Below are 7714 nucleotides of genomic sequence, written 5' to 3'. Positions count from 1 at the left end.
CAAAGGCAAGGGAATTAAAAGCAAAAATGAACTATTGGGACCTCATGAAGATAAAAAGCTTCTGCACAGCAAAGGAAACAATCAACAAAAATAAAAGGCAACCAACAGAATGGGAAAGATATTTGCAAATGACATATCGGACAAAAGGCTAGTATCCAAAATCTATAAAGAACTCATCAAACTCCACACGTGAAAAACAAATAATCCAGTGAGGAAATGGGAAGAAAACATGAATAGACACTTCTCTAAAGAAGACATCCCGATGGCCAACAGGCACATGAAAAAATGCTCAATGTCATTCCTCATCAGGGAAATACAAATCAAAACCACACTCAGATACCACCTCACGCCAGAGTGGCTAAAATGAACAAATCAGGAGAGTATAGATGCTGTTGAGGATGTGGAGAAATGGGAACCCTCTTGCACTGTTGGTGGGAATGCAAACTGGTGCAGTTGCACTGGCAAACAGTGTGGAGGTTCCTCACAAAATTAAAAATAGATCTACCTTATGACCCAGCAATAGCACTGCTAGGAATTTACCCAAGGGATACAGGAGTACTGATGCATAGGGGCACTTGTACCCTAATGTTTACAGCAGCACTCTGAACAATAGCCAAATTATGGAAAGAGCCTAAATGTCCATCAACTGATGAATGGATAAATTGTGATTTATATACACAATGGAATACTAGGTTGTAATGAGAAAGAATAAAATATGGCCTTTTGTAGCAACGTGGATGGAACTGGAGAGTGTTCTGCTAAGTGAAATAAGTCATACAGAGAAAGACAGATACCATATGTTTTCACTCTTATGTGGATCCTGAAAAACTTAACAGAAGACTATGGGGGAGGGGAAGGAAAAAAAAAGTTAGGTAGGGAGCCAAACTATATGAGACTCTTAAAAACTGAGAATAAACTGAGGGTTTATGGGGGTGGGAGGGAGGAGAGGGTGGGTGATGGGTATTGAGGAGGGCACCTGTTGGGGTGAGCACTGGGTGTTTATGGAAACCAATTTGACAACAAATTTCATATTAAAAAATTAAAAAAAATAAAGAAAAAATGTCTATTTGTGTCTTCTGCCCACCTATTAACTGGATTATTTGTGTTTTGGGTGTTGAGATTTATAAGTCCTTTATGTATTTTGGAAAGTAACCATTAATCAGATTTTATTTACAAATATCTTCTCCCATTCCAATGGTTTACCTTTAGTTTTTTTATAGTTTACTTCCATGTGCAGAAGATTATTTTGATGAAGTCCCAAAAGTTTATTTTTGCTTTTGTTTTCCTTACTTCATGAGACCTATGTGGTAAGATGTTGGTATGGCCAACGTCAAAGAGTTATTGTCTGTGTTCTCTAAGATTTTGATGGTTTCCTGTCTCACATTTAGGTCTTTACTTCATTTTGAATTTTTTTTTGTGTATGGTGTAAGAAAGTGGTCCACCTTCACTCTTCTGCATGTTGGTGTCCAGTTTTCCTAACACCATTTGTTGAAGAGACTTTTATTCCATTGTATATTCTTTCCTACTTTGTCAAAGATTCGTTGACCACACATTTATAGTTATTTCTGGGTTCTCTATTCTGTTACATTGTTCTGTGTGTCTGTTTTTGTGCCATTACCATACGGTCTTGATCATTACAGCTTTATGATATAACTTGAAGTCCAGAGCTGTGATGTCTCCAACTTTGCTTTTCCTGTTCAATGTTGCTTTGGCTATTCAGGATATTTTGTGGTTCCATACAAATTTTAGGATTATTCTAGCTCTGTGAAAAATGCTATTGGTATTTTGATAGGGATTGCATTGAATATGTAGGTTCCCTTGGGTAGTATAGACATTGGAAGACTCTCCAGAATACATCATATGTTAAGTTATAAAACAGGTTTCAACAAATACAAAAAGATTGAAATCATACCATGCACTATTTCTGACCCAACACTGGGAAAATAGAAGTCAACCACAAGAAAACGTTTGGAATGACTGCAAATACATTGTGGTTAAACAATGAAACAATGAATGGTCAACCATGAAATCAAAGAAAGACCAAAAACAATACATGTAAACAAGTAAAAATGAAAACAAAATGGTTCATAACCTTTGGAATGCAGCAAAAACCATCGTCAAGGGAAATATATAGCCATAGACCTACTTTAAGAAGCAAGAAAAATCTCAAAGAAACCATCTAACCTTATACCTAAAGAAGCTAGAAAATGAACAACAAATAAAGCCTAAAGCCAGCAGAAGGAGAGAAATAAAGATTAGAGCATAAATAAATCATATAGATAGTACAAAAAATAGAACACATCAATGAAACCAGGAGCTGTTTCTTTGAAAAAAAGTTATACATTGATAAACTTTTATCCAGAATTATCAAACAGAAAAGAGAAAGAAACCCAATAAATAAAATCACAAATGGGAGAGGAGAAATAACAACAAACATCACCAGGTGGAGAGAAGTTAAGATGGCAGAGTAGGAGGGGGACCATGGGCTAGTCTCATCCCATGAACACAACTAGATCAACATGAAACCATTTTTAACACCTAGGAAATTGATATGAGTATCAAGAAAACAATCTGCATAATTTGAGGGAGACTGTGTGGCAGGTACAGAGCACAGAGAGAAAAACCACGGTGCTGCAGATGGGAGGAAGCCCTTTTTGCTGACAGAAGAAAGAGAGTGGGGAGAGAAAGCAGCACATTGGGCTCACAAAACTACCCCCCCCCCCAAACCGTTGACAGGGGTATCCTGAGGAACTGACTCTTACAAGTTTTTGTGTAACTGAAATTCTGAGGTTTTGGAAGCCTATGCCATTTTCTGGAGTAGATATGGATGGCTAGCGGTGCTCTTGTGGAAAAGTGGAAGCCAGGAGTGGACAGCTTGGTGTGGGATCCCCTGGGTTGCACTGAATGAGAAAGTTCCCCTTCATAGAGTGCATTTGGCAGAGGGTATATTGCATCTCCCAGGACAGAAGACCTGGCTGGCACCTTTGAGAAGACCTTCAACAGCAGGCAACAGAGGCACACACAGCTTTTCTTTGTGCTTCACCATAAGCTCCAGGTGTCTGCACGGCCATGCTACTTTTCTGGAACACAGTAGTGCCAGGCACAGAGCTACAAGGGTCTCCTCCAAAGGAGGGGAGGAGGTCCACACCTGCCATGTCCTTTAAGATTTGGAGTTTTGAATTCCACGCATGCACCAGAGATAAAATACAGGAGAGCTGTGGTGCCAGGTGTGTCAACAGCCCAGGCACAGAACAGCTGAAGGCAGGAATCTGACAGAAGCTTGCAACACAGGAGGGGAGATTGCTTGTAAGAGAGAGCTACATGAACACTGGCAGGCTCCAGCTCCCTTACCCTGGGACAAGAGAGTAGGGTGATGCCATCTTCCCCTGCTCACCATCATGGTCCGACTTCAGCCAGCAACATAGCATCCCTAGTTGAAGCTGGAGCCACTTTCATCAAACTCAGCCCCCTGAACCCTACAGGGACATTTTTACAAGAACAGGTCAGATTGTGCACCAGTGCAGCAGGCCTTTTCCCCAGAGGACCAACACAGGCCCCTCCACATGTACCAAGTGTACTGATCATAAAGTGTTCCAAAGTATAACCTTCAGTTCTGGTGGAAATAAGACCAGGTGTGTTTGTTTGTTTTTGAATTAAGCATGTAAGGGGTTTTTTTGTTCATTTGTTTGTTTTTTAATTTTTTTGATGAGTTTTCTTTGTTTATTCTTTTTTACTTTTTTCCATTGGAATCAGGCTTATAAGTTTTTTTGTTTGGTTGTTTTGTTGTTGTTCCTTTTCCTTTGCTCTTCTGTGGAATCAGGTCTTTTTAAAAATCAGGCTTATTTTAACAAACAAATCAAAACACACCTAGCTAAAAGTCCAAACACTCCCCACAGCAGGCAAAGAGGAACTCCACAGAGGATTGAGCTTGGAAAAAGAACAGCCAAATCACAAAGTAGAGTACACACAACATACACCAGAAACACTTCCTGAAGTGCCAGGCCCTGGACATGTATAACCCCTTCTTGAGATAGCATTATTCTCAGGAGCAGGAAACACAAGGTTTCATAACACGCAAAAGAAATATAAATAAAATAAAAAGACAGAGGAATTCTCCCCCAAAGGAAGGTAAGGAAGAAATCACAGCCAGGGATTTGGTGCAAACAGATATAAATAATATATGTGAACAAAAATCTATGTATTTACGTATTTTATTTACTTATACTTACTTAAAGAGAGAGAGTGTCTGTGAGAGTTGGAGAGAGGGGAAGAAGGAGAGAGAGAGAGAAATAATGTTAATGCACGCTGTGCATAGAGCCTAATGTAGGCTCAATGCCATGACCCTGGGATCACGACCTGAGCCAAAACCAAGAGTCAGATGCTGAACTGACTGAACCACTCAAGCGCCCTTATCTGAACAAAAAATTGGAAAAACAGTCATAAGAATACTATCTGGGCTTGAAAAAAGCAGAAAAGACACCAGATAAACCTTTGTTACAGAGATAAAAGACCTAAAAATAAGTCAGACCAAACTAAAACATACTAAACCTGAGATACAAAGCCAACTAGATGTAATCACAAAAAGGATGGAAGAAGAAGAGTATGGAATAGGTGATATAGAAGAAAAAGTTGTGGAAAATAATGAAGCTGAAAAATAGGGGGAAAGAAATCTATTAGATCATGAATATAAACTTGAGGAGCTCAGTAATTTGATAAAATGCAATAATATCCATATCATAGGAATCCCAGAAGAAGAGCAGAAATGGGTAGAAGGTTTATTTGAACGAATTATAGCTGAAAATTTCCCTAATCTGGGGAAGGAAACAGGCATTCAGGTCCAAGAGGCACAGAGAACTCCCTTCAAAATCAACAAAAACAGGTCAACACCATGACATATCATAGTGAAACTTGCAAAATACAAACATAAAGAGAGAATTCTGAAAGAAGCTAGGGAAAAAGCCTCTTATATATAAGTGTAGACACATAAGTTTAGCAGCAGACCTGTCTACAGAAACTTGGCAGGCCAGAAAGGAGTGGCATGATATATTTCACGTGGTAAACGGGAAAAATATGCAGCCAATAATTCTTTATCCAGCAAGGTAGTCATTCAGGATAGAAGGAGTGATAAAGAGTTTCACAGACAAGCAAAAACTAAAGGAGTCTGTGAACACTATACTAGTTCTGTAAGAACTATTAAAGGGGACCATTGGGGGGGGAAGAGATAAAAAGCAATAAAGACTAGAAAGAAACAGACAATCTACAGGAACAGGGACTTCACAGGTAATACAATGGCACTAAATCCAAATCTATCAATAATCACTCAGAATATAAATGGACTAATTGGTCCAATCAAAATACATATCAGAATAAATAAAAAAAATCAAGAACCGTGAATATGATGCATACAAGAGACTCATTTTAGACCCAAAGACACCTCCATGTTGAAAGTGAGAAGGTGGAGAATAATTTCTCATGCTAATGGATATCAAAACAAAGCTGAAGTAGACATATTTATATCAGAAAAACTAGATTTTAAACCAAAGACTGTAATAAAGGACAAAGAAGAGAATTATAACATAATAAAGGGGTCTAACCAACAAGAAAATCTAACAGTTGTAAATATTTATGACCCCAATATGAAAATATCCAAATATATGAATCAATTAATAACTAACTAAAAGAAACTCATTGATAATAATGCAATAATAGTAGGGAATTTAGCACCCCACTTATAACAATGGATAGATAATATAAGCAGAAGATTAAAAAAGAGACAGTGGCTTTGAATGACCCACTGGACCAGATGGATTTAACAGATGTATTCAGAACACTTCACCCTAAAGCAACAGGATACATATTCTTTTCAAGTGTACATGGAACTTTCTCCAGAATAGATCATGTAATGGGTCACCAATCGGACCTCAAGTACAAAAAATTGAGATCACACCATGCATATTTTCAGACCCTAATGTTATGAAATTTGAATTCATCCACAAGAAAAAAAATTAAAGACCACAATAATGTGGAGATTAAAAAATATCCTGCTATGGGTGCCTGGGTGGCTTAGTTGGTTGGGCATCCAACTACTGATTTTGGCTCAGGCCATTATCTCACAAGCATGAGATTGGTACCTGCATTGGGCTCCATGCTGAATGTGGAGCCTGCTTGGGATTCTCTCTTTCTCTCTCTATCTCTGTTTCTGTTTCTCTATCTCTCAAAATATATAAACATTAAAAATCATCCTGAAGAATGAACAGGCTAATGATAAAATTAAAGAAGAAATAAAAAATAAATGGAAGCCAATGAAAATGAAAACACAACTGTCCAAAATATTGGGATGCAGCTAGGTGATCATAAGAGGGAAGTTTATAGTATTACAGACCTTCCTCAAGAAGGAAGAAAAGACTCAAATACACAACTTAACCTTACACCTAAGGGACCTGGAAGAAAAACAGCCAATGAAGCCCAAAACCATTATAAAAAGGGAAATTATAATGGTTACAGCAGAAATAAATGATAGAGAAATTAAAAACAAAAACTGGTAGAACAGATCAATGAAACTAGGTGCTGATTCTTTGAAGGATTTAACAAAATTGTTAAACCCCCAATAAGACTTATCACAAAGAAAGAGAAAGAAACCGAATAAATAAAATCATGAATGAAAGAAGAGAGATCACAGCCAACATCACAGAAATACAAACATTAAGAGAATATATGATCAGGTATATGTCAACAAGTTGAGCAATCCATAAAAAAATGGGCAAATTCCTAGAAACATATAAGCTACCAAAACTGAAACAGGAGGAAATGGAAGATTTGAACAGACCCATAGCCAGTAACAGGACACAGGTAGCAACCCTCTTTGACCTTGGCGGTAGCAACCTCTTACTAGAAACGTCGCCAAAGGCAAAGAAAACAAAAGAAAGCATAAACTATTAGGACTTTAACAAGATAAAAACCTCTGTACAATGAAGGGAACAATCAGCAAAGCTAAAAGGCACCCTATGGAATGGGGGAAGATATTCACAAATGACATATCTGATACAGGGTTAGCATCAAAAATATACAAAGAATTTGCCAAACTCAACACCTAAAAAACAAATAATGTAGTGAAGAAATGGGCAGAAGACATGATTAGCCACTGTCCCATAGAAAACATCCAGATGGCTAATAGACACAAGAAAAGATGCTCAACATCATTCATCATCAGGGAAATACAAATTAAAGCCATAATTAGGTACCACCTTTACTTGTCAGAATGGCTAAAAATAACAACACAAGAAACAACAGGTATTGGTGAGGATATGGAGGAATGGGACCCTTTTGCACTGTTGGTGGGAATAAAAACTGGTGCAGCAACTCTGGACAACAGTATGGAGGTTTCCCAAAAAAAAATTAGAAGTACCTTATGATCCAGAATTTTCCCTACTAGGTATTAACCCAAAGGATACAAAAATACAGAGACAATGGGGGTACATGCTGTTTATAGCAGCATTATTGACAATAACCAATCTATGGAGAGAGCCCAAATGTTTATCAACTGATTGATGGATAAAGAAGTGGTATATATACAATGGAATATTACCCAGCCATCAAACAGAGTGAAATCTTGTCATTTGCAATGATGTAGATGGAACTAGACTGTATTATGCTAAGCAAAATAATTCAATAAGAGAAATACAAATAACATATGATTTTGCTCATATGTGGAATT

Source organism: Acinonyx jubatus, chromosome X (genome assembly GCF_027475565.1).
Source record: "Acinonyx jubatus isolate Ajub_Pintada_27869175 chromosome X, VMU_Ajub_asm_v1.0, whole genome shotgun sequence".
Classification (NCBI taxonomy): domain Eukaryota; kingdom Metazoa; phylum Chordata; class Mammalia; order Carnivora; family Felidae; genus Acinonyx; species Acinonyx jubatus.
Note: the sequence above shows the minus strand (reverse complement) of the source record.